The sequence below is a fragment of the Oncorhynchus gorbuscha genome, linkage group LG06 (assembly GCF_021184085.1).
Source record: "Oncorhynchus gorbuscha isolate QuinsamMale2020 ecotype Even-year linkage group LG06, OgorEven_v1.0, whole genome shotgun sequence".
Classification (NCBI taxonomy): domain Eukaryota; kingdom Metazoa; phylum Chordata; class Actinopteri; order Salmoniformes; family Salmonidae; genus Oncorhynchus; species Oncorhynchus gorbuscha.
Genome location: NC_060178.1, coordinates 5,489,128 through 5,508,551, shown reverse-complemented (window position 1 = coordinate 5,508,551; position 19,424 = coordinate 5,489,128). Strand labels below are relative to the sequence as shown.

Below are 19,424 nucleotides of genomic sequence, written 5' to 3'. Positions count from 1 at the left end.
GAGAGACAGAGACAGAGAGACAGAGAGACAGAGAGACAGAGAGACAGAGAGACAGAGAGAGAGAGAGAGAGAGAGAGAGAGAGAGAGAGAGAGAGAGAGAGAGAGAGAGAGACAGAGAGAGACAGAGAGAGAGAGAGAGAGAGAGAGAGAGAGAGAGAGAGAGAGAGAGAGAGAGAGAGACAGAGAGAGAGACAGAGAGAGAGAGAGAGAGAGAGACATTCTGTGGGAAGTGAACTCTTTTCTGCCTGAATGATATTCACTACATGGTAAAAGTATGTGGACACCTGCTCATCGAAAATCACATTCCAAAATCATAGGCGTTAATATAGATTTGGTCCCCCCTTTACTGCTATAACAGCCTCCACTCTTCTGGGAAGGATTTCCACTAGATGTTGGAACATTGCTGCGGGGACTTGCTTCCATTCAGCCATGAGCTTTAGTGAGGTCTGGCATTGATGTTGGGCGATTAGGTCTGGCTCGCATTCGGAGTTCCAAATTATCCCAAAGCTGTTTGCTGGGGTTGAGGTCGGGGCTCTGTGCAGGCCAGTCAAGTTCTTCCACACCGATCTTGACAAACTATTTCTGTACGGACCTCGCTTTGTGGACGGGGGCATTGTCATGCTGAAACAGGAAAGGGCCTTCCCCAAACTGTTGCCACAAAGTTAGAAGCACAAAATCGTCTAGATTGTAATTCTATGCTGTAGAGTTAGGATTTCCCTACACTGGAACTAAGGGGCCTAGCCAGGACCGTGAAAAACAGCCCCAGACCATTACACCTCCTCCACTAAACTTTACAGTTGGCACTATGCATTTGGGCAGGTAGTTCTCCTGGCATCTGCCAAACCAAGATCTGTCCCAGATGGTGAAGCGTGATTCATCACTCCTTAGAACGTGTTTCCACTACTCCAGAGTCCAATGGCGGTGAGCTTTACACCAATCCAACCGGCGCTTGATGTTAGGCGTGTGTGCGGCTGCTCGGCCATGGAAACCCACTTCATGAAGCTCTCGACGAACAGTTATCGTGCTGACGTTGCTTCCAGAGGCAGTTTGGAACTCGGTAGTGAGGGGTTGCAACCCGAGGACACACTATTTCACGCACTATGCGCTTCAGCACTCGCCATTCACATTCTGCGAGCTTGTGTGGCCTACCACTTCGCGGCAGAGCCGTTGTTGCTCCTAGATGTTTCCACTTCACAATAAAAGCACTTACAGTTTACCGGGGCAGCTCTGGCAGGGCAGAAATTTGACGAAGTGACTTGTTTGAAAGGCGGCATCCTATGCCGGTTCCAGTTTTAAAGTCACTGGGCTCTTCAGGGCCAATGTCTATTGCCAATGTTTGTCTATGGAGATTGCATCACTGTGCTCGATTTTATACACCTGTCAGCAACGGGTTAAATAGCAGAATCCACTCATTTGAAGGGGTGTCCACATACTTTTGGTAATATTGGGGCAGCAGATAGTCTAGTGGTTAGAGCGTTGGGCCAGTAACCGAAAGGTTGCTAGATCGAATCCCCGAGCTGAAAAGGTAAAAATATGTCGTTGTGCCCAATGAACAAGGCAGTTAACCCACTGTTCCTAGAGTAGGTTTTTCATTGTAAATAAGAATTGGTTCTTAATTTGACATGTCTAGTTAAATAAAGGTTTTTAAAAAATGAATTAATGTTTTTGTACGTAGAAACTAAGATCCAATCATTTAATTCACAAAAAACTTCATGTAACACTATAATACCCTGATAACTTAATGTCTGGATTAGAATCACGAGAGTTTGAAGAGTCAATCAGGTCACCAGGTAAACAAACAAAACCTGAAAGAGGTGTAGACAGGAATGTAACTGGCCCAACGTCACTTCCATCATACCTGTTCAGGACAATACTGCCTAGAACATTCCAGAACATTCCAGAACATTCCAGAACATTCCAATAGCTTTGCAACCTGCTCACCTCCCTACAATATACAGTGGGGCAAAACACGTATTTAGTAAACCACCAATTGTGCAAGTTCTCCCACTTAAAAAGACGAGGCCTATACTAAATACTTATTTTCCACCATAATTTACAAATCAATTCATTAAAAATCCTACAAAGTGATTTTCTGGATATTTTTTTCTCATCATTTTTTTTCTGTCATAGTTGAAGTGTACCTATGATGAAAATTACAGGCCTCTCTCTCATTTTTTAAGTGCCCCACTGTACAATACACTTTAAGTATGACCTACAGTAATTCTAACAGAGAGAGAACAAGAGAGGGAGAGAGAGAGCGAGAGAGAGAGAGGGAGAGAGAGAGCGAGCGAGAGAGAGAAGAGAGCTGTGCTGTCCAGTCCAATGTTTAGAGCAGGGCAGGGTGAGGAGTGAGGGTGAGGAGTGAGGGTGAGGAGTGAGTCCGTGTGAGAGTTCATTCTTCAGCACTGATGTTGAACTTGGAAACAGGAAGCGTCTCTCTTCTTCTCTCCTGTTCCGAGTCAACAGGTTCTGGTACTGTGACAATAGTTTCTCAACATCTACAGATGTGAAGCCAGAAGTAAAGAGGAACAACGTGAGCCAGAGTTGGCAGCCTGTCTGGCCTCGCTGCCCACCAGTCCACTGCTCTCACCTCTCTGGCATCAGTTTTATCTATAGACACTCCTCTTCACTCATAACAGGGATAGACCCTTCCCCTCCGACTGAACAGATAAATATAGAACCCATCCTCTCCTTCCCCTCCGACTGAACATATTAATGTAGAACCCATCCTCTCCTTCCCCTCCGACTGAACATATTAATGTAGAACCCATCCTCTCCTTCCCCTCCGACTGAACAGATAAATATAGAACCCATCCTCTCCTTCCCCTCAGACTGAACATATTAATATAGAACCCATCCTCTCCTTCCCCTCAGACTGAACATATTAATATAGAACCCATCCTCTCCTTCCCCTCAGACTGAACATATTCATGTAGAACCCATCCTCTCCTTCCCCTCAGACTGAACAGATGAACATAGTTCCAGAGAGCCACAGGCTGAATGAAACATTCTCTCATGGCAACCTTGAAGAGCTGCACCCATCTCTCTCTCCCCATCTCTCTCCCCCCCATCTCTCTCTCTCTCTCTCTCTCTCTCTCTCTCCTCTCCATCTCTCTCTCTCCCCCCATCTCTCTCTCTCTCTCTCCCCATCTCTCTCTCTCTCTCCCCATCTCTCTCTCTCTCCCCCATCTCTCTCCCTCTCCCCATCTCCATCTCTCTCCCCATCTCCCCATCTCTCTCTCTCTCCCATCTCCCCATCTCCCCATCTCTCTCTCTCCCCATCTCCCCATCTCTCTCTCTCCCCATCTCTCTCTCTCTCCCATCTCTCTCTCTCCCCATCTCTCTCTCTCCCCATCTCCCCATCTCTCTCTCCCCATCTCCCCATCTCTCTCTCTCCCCCCCATCTCTCTCTCTCCCCATCTCCCCATCTCTCTCTCTCCCCATCTCTCTCTCTCCCCATCTCTCTCTCTCCCCATCTCTCTCTCTCCCCATCTCCCCATCTCTCTCTCCCCATCTCCCCATCTCTCTCTCTCCCCATCTCCCCATCTCTCTCTCTCCCCATCTCCCCATCTCCCCATCTCTCTCTCTCCCCATCTCCCCATCTCCCCATCTCTCTCCATCTCTCTCTCTCCCCATCTCTCTTGCCCTGGAAGTTTATCCAGTGGGAAGCACCTCCTCTAGGAGTATGAATGAGGCTGTTTGAGAAGGTTTGGATCCTAAGCAACCTGCCCTACACATAGTTTGAAGTACAATAGACCAACATAGCTACTGTAGTAGGTCAAAACTGTGTGCTGGAAAACCTTGGTAGAGTATGGGTGGAGTGGGAATTCTGGTGCTCATGTGAATTTCCTTTATTTTTCAGCTTCAGACCAATGCCTTCTTCTCACTTAAAACACTGTTCGGTTTTTAATAAACCTTGTTTTGGTTGTGAAATAATACAAGTATTATTTATGGCTGATCTATTTCATGTGTATTTTGACCAGAGACATTTCTATACTTTTTTTAACCCAGTTATTATTTCATAACAAAAAAAACTGTATTATATTCCGATTGTAACACTCAGTTTTGTTTATTTGCTCCTCCTATAAAGAGCATCGTCTCCGTGTCCCTGTGACAAGAGACGTCTCTAAACGTCATATTTTTTAACATTAATTTCCAGTTCCAAGCCTTATCATTGAACAGGTACCGAGGCTAAGGGTGTTGTCAAGGCAACGACACTAAACATAAGATGCGGTGAACAAACACCACAACAATAGATGAGGTGTGGAGTTTCAGAAGGCTCATCGGAGGGTGTGTGGTTGTGGTATGCACCAGAAACAATACAGTACTGTCATTAGATAATCCGACGAGACAGCTCTGAATCAACCTCATATGGCACAGAAACCAACCCAACTCATATTGCTAACATTCCAGATGGCTGGTTCACTATATTGAGCCAACTAAGTAACTAACAAAGTAACCTACAAAGTGACCTACAAAGTGACCTACAAAGTGACCTACAAAGTAACCTACAAAGTAACCTACAAAGTGACCTACAAAGTGACCTACAAAGTGACCTACAAAGTAACCTACAAAGTGACCTACAAAGTGACCTACAAAGTAATTTGCGTAGTGAATTTTGGCAAGAACTAAATTCAATTTTTCGATCTTGCAACCTTCCGGTCACTGGCCCAATGCTCTAACCACTAGGCTACCCTGCCACATGATGATCACACCGGTTCAGTTTGTTCCTAGCGGAACTCGGCGAAGAGAACATAGTTCCTAAAGTCCTTCACTTGAAAAACAGAGAAAAAAATGAAGAAAAACGGCAATATTCCTGTTGTTTGGCCCTCTTGAGCCACCGTAGCAACAACATAGCCAGAAACACTTTTTTCCAAGTAGTCTCAATCTAAGATTAATTAATTAATCTGTCATTCAATTTAGACATTTTGCCAAGGAGGTCTTAAATCTCGTAATTTTACATCGAGCTAAAATTTTTGGTGCATGAAAACTAGTAATCTCTCGTTGAACTACAAAACAACGCTCCTACTAGGAGTATCACTGACAAAAGGGCATAGACTTGGGTTTGTCTCCAAAAAATAAAACGTGTGTACGAATAACCGACGACACCTGCCGAAGACAAAAACGCACAACAATGTCACAAAATGTTGTCATAATATATACGCCAACTATTTCGGCCGGGAAGCATACGGTAAGCATTACACACACACACACACACACACACACACACACACACAAAGAGAAAACACAACAGTCACTGGACTCAGGTAATAATGTACTCGTCTCAGGTGATAATGTACTGGACTCAGGTGATAATGTCATAAAGACAACAGTCACTGGACTCAGGTAATAATGTACTGGTGTCAGGTGATAATGTACTGGACTCAGGTGATAATGTACTGGACTCAGGTGATAATGTCATAAACACAACAGTCACTGGACTCAGGTAATAATGTACTCGACTCAGGTGATAATGTACTGGACTCAGGTGATAATGTCATAAAGACAACAGTCACCGGACTCAGGTGATAATGTCATAAACACAACAGTCACTGGACTCAGTGACTGGCGTGATCCTGGACAACACCCTGTCGTTCTCAGGTGATAACATGGACGGTGGCCCGTTCCTGTAGGTTCATGCTCTAAAGAACATCACTGCAGAGTAATGTCATAAAGACAACAGACCCTGCCTCACACAGGAAGCGATAATGCGCAGGTCCTAATCCAGGCACTTGTCATCTAAACCAACAGTCACTGGACTCAGGTATTACTGCAACTCGCTGTCAGGTGGCTGGGCTCCCTGGACTGTGCCAATAATGCTGGACTCAGGTGGTAATGTCATAAAGACAACAGTCACTGTACATAAAGACAACAGTCACTGGTCTCAGGTGATAATGTCATAAAGACAACAGTCACTGTAAACCCCTCACTGGACTCAGGTCCAGAACGCCGCAGCCCGTCTGGTGTTCAACCTTCCCAAGTTAATGTCACGTCACCCCGCTCCTCCGTTCTGTCCACTGGCTTCCAGTTGATAGCTGACATCCGCTGGACCATGGTGCTTGCCTACTGGAGCTGTGAGGGGTGAAATGGCGGCACAGGTGATAATGTCATAAACAGTCACTGGACCAGGCTCTGATAATGTCATAAACCCAAACACTGGCACTGGTGTCAGGTGATAATCCACCTCTGGCCTGCTCGCAACAGTCCCTACCACTGATAATGTCATAAACAGCTCCCTGGACTCAGCCCAGTCAAAACTGTCATCGCTGCCCTGGCCCCCAATGGTGGAACAAACTCCCTCACGACGGTCTCAGGACAGCGGAGTCAATCACCACCTTCCGGAGACACCTGAAACCCCACACTGGACTTTAGGGAATACCTAGGATAGGTTAAGTAATCCCTCTCACCCCACCCCCCCTAAGTTTTAGATGCACTATTGTTAAGTGACTGTCCCACTGGATGTCATAAGGTGAATGCACCAATTTGTAAGTCGCTCTGGATAAGAGCGTCTGCTAAATGACTTAAATGTAAAAATGTAATAATGTACTGGTCTCAGGTGATAATGTACTGGACTCAGGTGATAATGTCATAAAGATAACAGTCACCGGACTCAGGTGATAATGTCATAAACACAACAGTCACCGGACTCAGGTGATAATGTCATAAACACAACAGTCACTGGTCTCAGGTGATAATGTACTGGACTCAGGTGATAATGTCATAAAGACAACAGTCACTGGTCTCAGGTGATAATGTACTGGACTCGGGTGATAATGTACTGGACTCGGGTGATAATGTACTGGACTCGGGTGATAATGTACTGGACTCGGGTGATAATGTCATAAAGACAACAGTCACTGGACTCAGGTGAATAATGTACTAGACTCAGGTTATAATGTACTGGACTAAGGTGATAATGTCATAAACACAACAGTCACTGGACTCAGGTAATAATGTACTGGACTCCGGTGATAATGTCATAAACACAACAGTCACTGGACTCAGGTAATAATGTACTGGTGTCAGGTGATAATGTACTGGACTCAGGTGATAATGTACTGGACTCAGGTGATAATGTCATAAAGACAACAGTCACTGGTCTCAGGTGATAATATCATAAACACAACAGTCACTAGACTCAGGTGATAATGTACTGGTCTCAGGTGATAATGTACTGGACTCAGGTGATAATGTCATACAGACAACAGTCACCGTACTCAGGTGATAATGTCATAAACACAACAGTCACTGGACTCGGGTGATAATGTACTGGTCTCAGGTGATAATGTACTGGACTCAGGTGATAATGTCATAAAGACAACAGTCATCGGACTCAGGTGATAATGTCATAAACACAACAGTCACTGGACTCAGGTGATAATGTCATAAACACAACAGTCACTGGACTCAGGTGATAATGTCATAAACTGGTCTCAGGTGTCACTGACTATAATGGACTCAGGTGATAATGCACTGGACTCAGGTGATAATGTCATAAAGAAAACAGTCACTGGACTCAGGTGATAATGTCATAAATACAACAGTCACAGGTCTCAGGTGATAATGTACTGGACTCAGGTGATAATGTCATAAACACAACAATCGCTGGGCTCAGGTGATAATGTACTGGACTCAGGTGATAATGTCATAAAGACAACAGTCACTGGTCTCAGGTGATAATGTACTGGACTCAGGTGATAATGTACTGGACTCAGGTGATAATGACATAAAGACAACAGTCACTGGTCTCAGGTGATAATGTACTGGACTTGGGTGATAATGTACTGGACTCGGGTGATAATGCACTGGGCTCGGGTGGTAATGTACTGGGCTCGGGTGGTAATGTACTGGGCTCGGGTGGTAATGTACTGGGCTCGGGTGGTAATGTACTGGACTCGGGTGGTAATGTCATAAATACAACAGTCACGGGTCTCAGGTGATAATGTCATAAATACAACAGTCACTGGTCTCAGGTGATAATATCATAAACACAACAGTCACTAGACTCAGGTGATAATGTACTGGTCTCAGGTGATAATGTACTGGACTCAGGTGATAATGTCATAAAGACAACAGTCACCGGACTCAGGTGATAATGTCATAAACACAACTGTCACCGGACTCAGGTGATCATGTACTGGTCTCAGGTGATAATGTACTGGACTCAGGCGATAATGTCATAAGGACAACAGTCACCGGACTCAGGTGATAATGTCATAAACACAACAGTCACTGGACTCAGGTGATAATGTACTGGTCTCAGGTGATAATGTACTGGACTCAGGTGATAATGTCATAAAGACAACAGTCACTGGACTCAGGTGATAATGTCATAAACATAACTGTCACCAGACTTGGGTGATAATGTACTGGACTCAGGTGATAATGCACTGGACTCAGGTGATAATGTCATAAAGACAACAGTCACTGGACTCAGGTGATAATGTACTGGACTCAGGTGATAATGTCATAAAGACAACAGTCACTGATCTCAGGTGATAATGTACTGGACTCAGGTGATAATGTACTGGACTCCGGTGATAATGTCATAAAGACAACAGTCACTGGTCTCAGGTGATAATGTACTGGACTTGGGTGATAATGTACTGGACTCGGGTGATAATGTACTAGACTTGGGTGATAATGTACTGGACTCGGGTGATAATGTACTGGACTCGGGTGATAATGTCATAAAGACAACAGTCACTGGACTCAGGTAATAATGTACTGGACTCTGGTGATAATGTCATAAACACAACAGTCACTGGACTCAGGTAATAATATACTGGTGTCAGGTGATAATGTACTGGACTCAGGTGATAATGTACTGGACACAGGTGATAATGTCATAAAGACAACAGTCACTGGTCTCACGTGATAATATCATAAACACAACAGTCACTGGACTCAGGTGATAATGTACTGGACTCAGGTGATAATGTCATAAAGACAACAGTCACTGGTCGCAGGTGATAATGTCATAAACACAACAGTCACTGGACTCAGGTGATAATGGCATAAAGACAACAGTCACTGGACTCAGATGATAATGTACTAGACTCAGGTGATAATGTCATAAAGACAACAGTCACTGGACTCAGGTGATAATGTCATAAACACAACAGTCACTGGACTCAGGTGATAATGTACTGGACTCCGGTGATAATGTCATAAAGACAACAGTCACTGGTCTCAGGTGATAATGTCATAAACACGACAGTCACTGGACTCAGGTAATAATGTACTGGTGTCAGGTGATAATGTACTGGACTCAGGTGATAATGTACTGGTCTCAGGTGATAATGTACTGGACTCAGGTGATAATGTCATAAACACAACAGTCACTGGACTCAGGCGATAATGTACTGGTCTCAGGTGATAATGTACTGGACTCAGGTGATAATGTCATAAACACAACAGTCACTGGACTCAGGTGATAATGTCATAAACAACAGTCACTGGACTCAGGTGATAATGTACTGGACTCAGGTAATAATGTCATAAAGACAACAGTCACTGGACTCAGGTGATAATGTCATAAACACAACAGTCACTGGACTCAGGTGATAATATACTGGACTCAGGTAATAATGTCATAAAGACAACAGTCACTGGACTCAGGTGATAATGTACTGGTCTCAGGTGATAATGTACTGGACTCAGGCGATAATGTCATAAGGACAACAGTCACCATACTCAGGTGATAATGTCATAAGGACAACAGTCACTGGACTCAGGTGATAATGTACTGGGGGCTTTATGAATAAATTCCTTAAATTGGATGTTCATCTCAAGGGTGAAACTAGCCTTACATAGGACGCCTTATGGCTAGGGTCAAATGTGTGACGTTATCGTATTCATTCCAGAAACATGCAATAGACCTACAACTGTGGAAAAATGGGGGTTAGGTATAGAAAGGTCATATAAAACATTCCAACTATAGTTACCTTACCTGCGCAACGCTGAACAAGCTCAGTCACCGCTGTCTCTCTTCTACGGACCGCACACTGTTGACAAAGGTTTTTCTCTTCGTTTCAGTCCAAAACACTTTTATTGCACTGCAACAATCAACAAAGTATCTGTTCAAATGTTCTGAACAGCAGTGAGTCAGTCTGTCCGAACTTTGCTCCGCAGCAGGTGGACGACTGGTCCGTAGCTCTAATGGCCAAGGCGACACGTAGCCTCCTATGTTGACACCAGAGCGATCGGAAGTTACGGTACTTTCTGTGTTGGTATTAAAGTGGTATGTAAATGCATATATATATATATATACACGTTGCTCCTGTGGTCGCTGTTGACATCGGGCAGCGCAGACCGAAGACAGTTAGGGAAGGAGCCAGAGAGAGCAGCTGAGTGACAGGTGAGTGTGCGGGAAGGGGAGGAGCACAGCCGTCTTGGGGGCGGGGTATAGCATTCCAGACAGTGATGATCTATTATATTGACCAGACAGTGATGATCTATTATATTGACCAGACAGTGATGATCTATTATATTGACCAGACAGTAATGATCTATTATATTGACCAGACAGTGATGATCTATTATATTGACCAGACAGTGATCATCTATTATAGTGACCAGACAGTGATCATCTATTATATTGACCAGACAGAGATGATCTATTATATTGACCAGACAGTGATGATCTATTATATTGTCAAGATAGTCGAGGGACCACTGGAATAATTAAAATACATGTCCTCAATGATGGAAAGTAGGCGGGACCATTCTCGCCAATGAGATTGCAGATATGCGAAAAGTCTTTTTTTTTTGCTGAGATTGTTGAATTTGGACAACAAAAAATATAATTTATAATTTTGCTACGTGAGGATTATGTGATCAAATAAAAGTTTAATAGTGATTAGGTTGTAATGAATGCACTGATTGATAGATTTGGACTCACACATAGCCACAAAGATGTTTGGGGAGCAAAGTAAATATTTGCCCGTGCTACAGATGGCTATACACACGACTAGTAAAGAAAGGCCTACCAATTTGATGAAGACAAAAAAAAACATTTTCACTATTTTACACATTGTAGAATAATAGTGAAGACATCAAAACTATAAAATAACGCATATGGATTCATGTAGTAACCCCCAAAAAGTGTTAAACAAATCTAAATAGATGTTATATTTACTTTACTTATATAAATATGAGTGGGGGAAATCCATAATGTCAACACAGTGCATGAGGGCCTTGCATTAAATAGGACACATTTCAAAAAATAACTGTAGACAAAAACACTCCAGTATCCATGCATTTGTAGTTTGATTTTCTTCCTAATTAATATATTCTTTTAACATTTACTGGCTGCAATGTAAAGTCAATATTTCGTCTCCAAGTGTATGAGAGGCGAGAACAGCTTTAAGTAGCTGGCAGAAAGAAAGAGGAGCAACAGTGCCCTGGTTTCGATGACACAGACAGGTAACAACGATTGCTTGCTCGTTGTTCAGGTAGTTCTCTGTGTCCTTTTTACAAATTACCTCGTTGAAGTCGCATAGGTTTCTGTCACAACAGAGCAAAAATTACTAGCCTGAATCCAAACTCGGTTGTTCCATTTCACGTCACGGTTTCAGTCTCTAAGTGAAAACCAGTTGAGCCTCTACGTCTGTAATGAAGGGGCCTTATTTCCATAAGGGGGCAATAGAAAGAAGCATGACTGAATTAAAAACTGTGAACTAGAAATAATATCTTAAGTAACGATATTTTATAGGTGAGAGGTTGTCCTGCTAGCCCGGGTGTCAGTCGGTTAAATCCTTCATTTGTTTTATATATTTTTTGGTTACAGGTACATTATCCATGTCAAATTGTAAGTGAATAAATACCCTTAGAAAAGAACACAACTGTTAAGAAATACAGTTTAATAATAAATAAACATTCAGTATCAACAGGAAAAGAAAAACATAAAAGTCTCCCAACATCTTCACTATTATTATTCAATGTAGAAACTAGTACAACATTAAGAAAAACCCTGGATTGAGAAGTTGTATCCAAACTTTAGACTGGTACTGTACAGATATTTTACATTTTACCTTTTAAATGCATATTTGACATGTTTTGTATAAAGCAGTCACATAACACTAATACATTACCAAACCTCAGCTCTTTAATCCCACCTCTCCCATCCCACCTATCACCATAGACCTCAGCTGTTTAATCCCACCTCTCCCATCCCACCTATCACCATAGACCTCAGCTGTTTAATCCCACCTCTCCCATCCCACCTATCACCATAGACCTCAGCTGTTTAATCCCACCTCTCTCATCCCACCTATCACCATAGACCTCAGCTCTTTAATCCCACCTCTCCCATCCCACCTATCACCATAGACCTCAGCTGTTTAATCCCACCTCTCCCATCCCACCTATCACCATAGACCTCAGCTCTTTAATCCCACCTCTCTCATCCCACCTATCACCATAGACCTCAGCTCTTTAATCCCACCTCTCTCAGCCCATCCCACCTATCACCATTGACCTCAGCTCTTTAATCCCACCTCTCCCATCCCACCTATCACCATAGACCTCAGCTCTTTAATCCCACCTCTCCCATCCCACCTATCACCATAGACCTCAGCTGTTTAATCCCACCTCTCCCATCCCACCTATCACCATAGACCTCAGCTGTTTAATCCCACCTCTCCCATCCCACCTATCACCATAGACCTCAGCTGTTTAATCCCACCTCTCTCATCCCACCTATCACCATAGACCTCAGCTCTTTAATCCCACCTCTCCCATCCCACCTATCACCATAGACCTCAGCTGTTTAATCCCACCTCTCCCATCCCACCTATCACCATAGACCTCAGCTCTTTAATCCCACCTCTCTCATCCCACCTATCACCATAGACCTCAGCTCTTTAATCCCACCTCTCTCAGCCCATCCCACCTATCACCATTGACCTCAGCTCTTTAATCCCACCCGCTCAGCCCATCCCACCTATCACCATAGACCTCAGCTCTTTAATCCCACCCCCTCAGCCCATCCCACCTATCACCATAGACCTCAGCTCTTTAATCCCACCCCCTCAGCCCATCCCACCTATCACCATAGACCTCAGCTCTTTAATCCCACCCCCTCAGCCCATCCCACCTATCACCATAGACCTCAGCTCTTTAATCCCAACCCCTCAGCCCATCCCACCTATCACCATAGACCTCAGCTCTTTAATCCCACCTCTCTCAGCCCATCCCACCTATCACCATAGACCTCAGCTCTTTAATCCCACCCCCTCAGCCCATCCCACCTATCACCATAGACCTCAGCTCTTTAATCCCACCCCCTCAGCCCATCCCACCTATCACCATAGACCTCAGCTCTTTAATCCCAACCCCTCAGCCCATCCCACCTATCACCATAGACCTCAGCTCTTTAATCCCACCTCTCTCAGCCCATCCCACTTATCACCATAGACCTCAGCTCTTTAATCCCACCTCTCTCAGCCCATCCCACCTATCACCATAGACCTCAGCTCTTTAATCCCACCCCTCAGCCCATCCCACCTATCACCATAGACCTCAGCTCTTTAATCCCACCTCTCTCAGCCCATCCCACCTATCACCATAGACCTCAGCTCTTTAATCCCACCTCTCTCAGCCCATCCCACCTATCACCATAGACCTCAGCTCTTTAATCCCACCTCTCTCAGCCCATCCCACCTATCACCATAGACCTCAGCTCTTTAATCCCACCTCTCTCAGCCCATCCCACCTATCACCATAGACCTCAGCTCTTTAATCCCACCTCTCTCAGCCCATCCCACCTATCACCATAGACCTCAGCTCTTTAATCCCACCCCCTCAGCCCATCCCACCTATCACCATAGACCTCAGCTCTTTAATCCCACCCCCTCAGCCCATCCCACCTATCACCATAGACCTCAGCTCTTTAATCCCACCCCCTCAGCCCATCCCACCTATCACCATAGACCTCAGTTCTTTAACAGAGAACTAACCAAATAACATGGAAAACAGTCAGAAAAAAGTTTGTTGTTCTTAATGTATGAGGGTTCACAGACTAATTAGCCCTGGTGGGAATTGTCCTATATGGATAGGGCCACATTGATACGTATCTTCCAGAAGAAAAATGAAAAGTATTTGCATAACGATGGTAGCAATTCAAAGGGAACAGTTTAGAGATAATCAAATTATTAGACCGAAGGTGAGGACACAACAGTTCACCTGACACAAGACTGAATCCCAAAACATTAACTCTGTTGATTTGATGTATATTTTACATTGACTGTACTTTTCACAGCATTTGTTGATAAGGACATGTGAAAATACTCTGGATACATTCAGTAACATGATCAGATTATTCCTGGGAAATGTGGGGGTAGAAACAACATAAGACAGAACAATGACAAAGGGTTTGAGTGAGAGGACTAACCGGTGTCTATCCTATACAGAACATCGGTCTCAATCCACTCCCTACCTCTCCCCACTCCCTACCTCTCCCTACCTCTCCCTACTCCATACCTCTCCCTACCTCTCCCCACTCCCTACCTCCCCCTACTCCCTACCTCTCCCTACTCCCTACCTCTCCCTACTCCCTACCTCTCCCTACTCCCTACCTCTCCCCACTCCCTACCTCTCCCTACTCCCTACCTCCCCCTACTCCCTACCTCTCCCTACCTCTCCCTACTCCATACCTCTCCCTACCTCTCCCTACTCCCTACCTCTCCCTACCTCTCCCTACCTCTCCCTACTCCCTACCTCTCCCAACTCCCTACCTCTCCCCACTCCCTACCTCTCCCTACTCCCTACCTCTCCCCACTCCCTACCTCTCCCCACTCCCTACCTCTCCCCACTCCCTACCTCTCCCCACTCCCTACCTCCCCCTACTCCCTACCTCTCCCTACTCCCTACCTCCCCCTACTCCCTACCTCTCCCTACTCCATACCTCTCCCTACCTCTCCCTACCCCTCTCCCTACCTCTCCCTACCTCCCCTACCTCCTCCCCCCACTCCCTACCTCTCCCTACTCCCTACCTCTCCCCACTCCCTACCTCTCCCCACTCCCTACCTCTCCCTACCTCTCCCTACCTCTCCCTACCTCTCCCTACTCCCTACCTCTCCCCACTCCCTACCTCTCCCTACTCCCTACCTCTCCATACTCCCTACCTCTCCCTACCTCTCCCTACCTCTCCCTACCTCTCCCTACTCCCTACCTCTCCCCACTCCCTACCTCCCCCTACTCCCTACCTCTCCCTACTCCCTACCTCTCCCTACTCCCTACCTCTCCCTACCTCTCCCTACTCCCTACCTCTCCCTACTCCCTACCTCTCCCTACTCCCTATACTCCCTACCTCTCCCTACTCCCTATACTCCCTACCTCTCCCTACGTCTCCCTACTCCCTACCTCTCCCTACTTCTCCCTACTCCCTACCTCTCCCTACTTCTCCCTACTCCCTACCTCTCCCTACTCCCTACCTCTCCCTACCTCTCCCTACTCCCTACCTCTCCCTACTCCCTACCTCTCCCTACCTCTCCCCTACTCCCTACCTCTCCCTACTCCCTACCTCTCCCTACTCCCTACCTCTCCCTACTCCCTACTCCCTACTCCCTACCTCTCCCCACTCCTACCTCTCCCTACCTCTCCCTACTCCCTACCTCTCCCTACTCCCTACCTCTCCCTACCTCTCCCTACTCCCTACCTCTCCCTACCTCTCCCCACTCCCTACCTCTCCCTACTCCCTACCTCCCCCTACTCCCTACCTCTCCCTACTCCCTACCTCTCCCTACTCCCTACCTCTCCCTACCTCTCCCTACCTCTCCCTACTCCCTACCTCTCCCTACTCCCTACCTCTCCCCACTCCCTACCTCTCCCCACTCCCTACCTCTCCCCACTCCCTCCCCACCTCTCCCTACTCCCTACCTCCCCTACTCCCTACCTCTCCCTACCCCTACCTCCCTACCCTACCCCCTACCTCTCCCTACTCCATCCTACCTCTCCCTACTCCCTACCTCTCCCTACCTCTCCCTACTCCCTACCTCTCCCTACCTCTCCCTACCTCTCCCTACTCCCTACCTCTCTCCCTACCTCTCCCCTACTCCCTACCTCTCCCCACTCCCTACCTCTCCCCTACTCCCTACCTCTCCCCTTACTCCCTACTCCCCTACTACCTACCTCTCCCTACTCCCTACCTCTCCCTACTCCCTACCTCTCCCTACTCCCTACCTCTCCCTACTCCCTACCTCTCCCTACTCCCTACCTCTCCCTACCTCTCCCTACTCCCTACCTCCTACTCCCTACCTCTCCCTACTCCCTACCTCTCCCTACTCCCTATACTCCCTACCTCTCCCTACTCCCTACTCCCTACCTCTCCCTACTTCTCCCTACTCCCTACCTCTCCCTACTTCTCCCTACTCCCTACTCCCTACCTCTCCCTACTCCCTACCTCTCCCTACCTCTCCCTACTCCCTACCTCTCCCTACTCTCCCTACCTCTCTCCCTACTCTCCCTCCCCCCTACTCCCCACCCCTACCTCTCCCCACTCCCTACCTCCCCCTACCCTACTCCCTACTCCCTACCTCTCCCCTACTCCCTACCTCTCCCTACTCCCTACCTCTCCCTACTCCCTACCTCTCCCTACTCCCTACCTCCCCTACTCCCTACTCCCTACCTCTCCCTACTCCCTACCTCCCTACTCCCTACCTACTCCCTACCTCCCTATACTCTCCCTACCTCTCCCTACTCCCTACCTCTCCCAACTCCCTACCTCTCCCTACTCCCTACCTCTCCCAACTCCCTACCTCTCCCCCACTCCCTACCTCTCCCCACTCCCTACCTCTCCCCACTCCCTACCTCTCCCCACTCCCTACCTCTCCCCACTCCCTACCTCCCCCTACTCCCTACCTCTCCCTACTCCCTACCTCCCCCTACTCCCTACCTCTCCCTACTCCATACCTCTCCCTACCTCTCCCTACTCCCTACCTCTCCCTACCTCTCCCTACCTCTCCCTACCTCTCCCTACTCCCTACCTCTCCCCACTCCCTACCTCTCCCTACTCCCTACCTCTCCCCACCTCCCCCACTACCTCTCCCCACTCCCCTCTCCCTACCTCTCCCTACCTCTCCCTACCTCTCCCTACTCCCTACCTCTCCCCACTCCCTACCTCTCCCTACTCCCTACCTCTCCCTACTCCCTACCTCTCCCTACCTCTCCCTACCTCTCCCTACTCCCTACCTCTCCCCACTCCCTACCTCCCCCTACTCCCTACCTCTCCCTACTCCCTACCTCTCCCTACTCCCTACCTCTCCCTACCTCTCCCTACTCCCTACCTCTCCCTACTCCCTATACTCCCTACCTCTCCCTACTCCCTATACTCCCTACCTCTCCCTACGTCTCCCTACTCCCTACCTCTCCCTACTTCTCCCTACTCCCTACCTCTCCCTACTTCTCCCTACTCCCTACATCTCCCTACTCCCTACCTCTCCCTACCTCTCCCTACTCCCTACCTCTCCCTACTCCCTACCTCTCCCTACCTCTCCCTACTCCCTACCTCTCCCTACTCCCTACCTCTCCCTACTCCCTACCTCTCCCTACTCCCTACTCCCTACTCCCTACCTCTCCCCACTCCTACCTCTCCCTACCTCTCCCTACTCCCTACCTCTCCCTACTCCCTACCTCTCCCTACCTCTCCCTACTCCCTACCTCTCCCTACCTCTCCCCACTCCCTACCTCTCCCTACTCCCTACCTCCCCCTACTCCCTACCTCTCCCTACTCCCTACCTCTCCCTACTCCCTACCTCTCCCTACTCCCTACCTCTCCCTACTCCCTACCTCTCCCCCCTACTCCCCTACCTCTCCCCCACTCCCTACCTCTCCCCACTCCCTACCTCTCCCCACTCCCTACCTCTCCCCACTCCCTACCTCTCCCTACTCCCTACCTCCCCCTACTCCCTACCTCTCCCTACTCCCTACCTCCCCCTACTCCCTACCTCTCCCTACCTCTCCCTACTCCATACCTCTCCCTACCTCTCCCTACTCCCTACCTCTCCCTACCTCTCCCTACTCCCTACCTCTCCTACCTCTCCCTACTCCCTCCTCTCCCTACCTCTCCCCTACTCCCTACCTCTCCCCACTCCCTACCTCCCCCACTCCCTACCTCTCCCCACTCCCTACCTCTCCCCTACTCCCTACCTCTCCCTACTCCCTACCTCCCCCTACTCCCTACCTCTCCCTACTCCCTACCTCTCCCTACTCCCTACCTCTCCTCCCTACCTCTCCCTACTCCCTATACTCCCTACCTCTCCCTACTCCCTACCTCTCCCTACTCCCTACCTCTCCCTACTCTCTACTACTCCCTACCTCTCCCTACCTCCCTACTCCCTACTCCCTCTCCCTACTTCTCCCTACTCCCTACCTCTCCCTACCTCTCCCTACTCCCTACTCCCTACCTCTCCCTACTCCCTACCTCTCCCTACCTCTCCCTACTCCCTACCTCTCCCTACTCCCTACCTCTCCCTACCTCTCCCTACTCCCTACCTCTCCCCACTCCCTACCTCTCCCCACTCCCTACCTCTCCCTACTCCCTACCTCCCCCTACTCCCTACCTCTCCCTACTCCCTACCTCTCCCTACTCCCTACCTCTCCCTACTCCCTACCTCTCCCTACCTCTCCCTACTCCCTACCTCTCCCTACTCCCTATACTCCCTACCTCTCCCTACTCCCTACCTCTCCCTACTCCCTATACTCCCTACCTCTCCCTACGTCTCCCTACTCCCTACCTCTCCCTACTTCTCCCTACTCCCTACCTCTCCCTACTTCTCCCTACTCCCTACTCCCTACCTCTCCCTACTCCCTACCTCTCCCTACCTCTCCCTACTCCCTACCTCTCCCTACTCCCTACCTCTCCCTACCTCTCCCTACTCCCTACCTCTCCCTACTCCCTACCTCTCCCTACCTCTCCCTACTCCCTACCTCTCCCTACTCCCTACTCCCTACTCCCTACCTCTCCCCACTCCTACCTCTCCCTACCTCTCCCTACTCCCTACCTCTCCCTACTCCCTACCTCTCCCTACCTCTCCCTACTCCCTACCTCTCCCTACCTCTCCCTACTCCCTACCTCTCCCTACTCCCTACTTCTCCCTACCTCTCCCTACTCCCTACCTCTCCCTACTTCTCCCTACCTCTCCCCACTCCCTACCTCTCCCTACTCCCTACCTCTCCCTACCTCTCCCTACTCCCTACCTCTCCCTACTCCCTACCTCTCCCTACTCCCTACCTCTCCCTACTCCCTACCTCCCCCTACTCCCTACCTCCCCCTACTCCCTACCTCCCCCTACTCCCTACCTCTCCCTACTCCCTACCTCTCCCTACTCCCTACTCCCTACCACTCCCCCTAGGCCCTGTCCCTCCGGTGTTTGCATAATATAACCAATATGTGGGAATATCCACTACAAAGCAATAGATAC

At 48.1% G+C, this 19,424-nt stretch overlaps 1 protein-coding gene across 2 annotated transcripts in view; it reads right to left on the bottom strand.

Annotated features, from left to right (window-relative positions):
• Nucleotides 1-10,322, bottom strand: part of LOC124037453 (epidermal growth factor receptor kinase substrate 8-like protein 2) — a 155,818-nt gene extending 145,496 nt beyond the window's left edge. Inside the window, exon 1 of one of the 2 annotated variants that reach the window (XM_046352167.1) lies at nt 9,948-10,322. The gene's annotated coding sequence lies outside the window, so the exon portion shown is untranslated. The remainder of the gene's footprint in view (nt 1-9,947) is intronic. The other variant, XM_046352166.1, reaches the window with a different exon arrangement.
• Nucleotides 10,323-19,424: the final 9,102 nt, after the last annotated feature.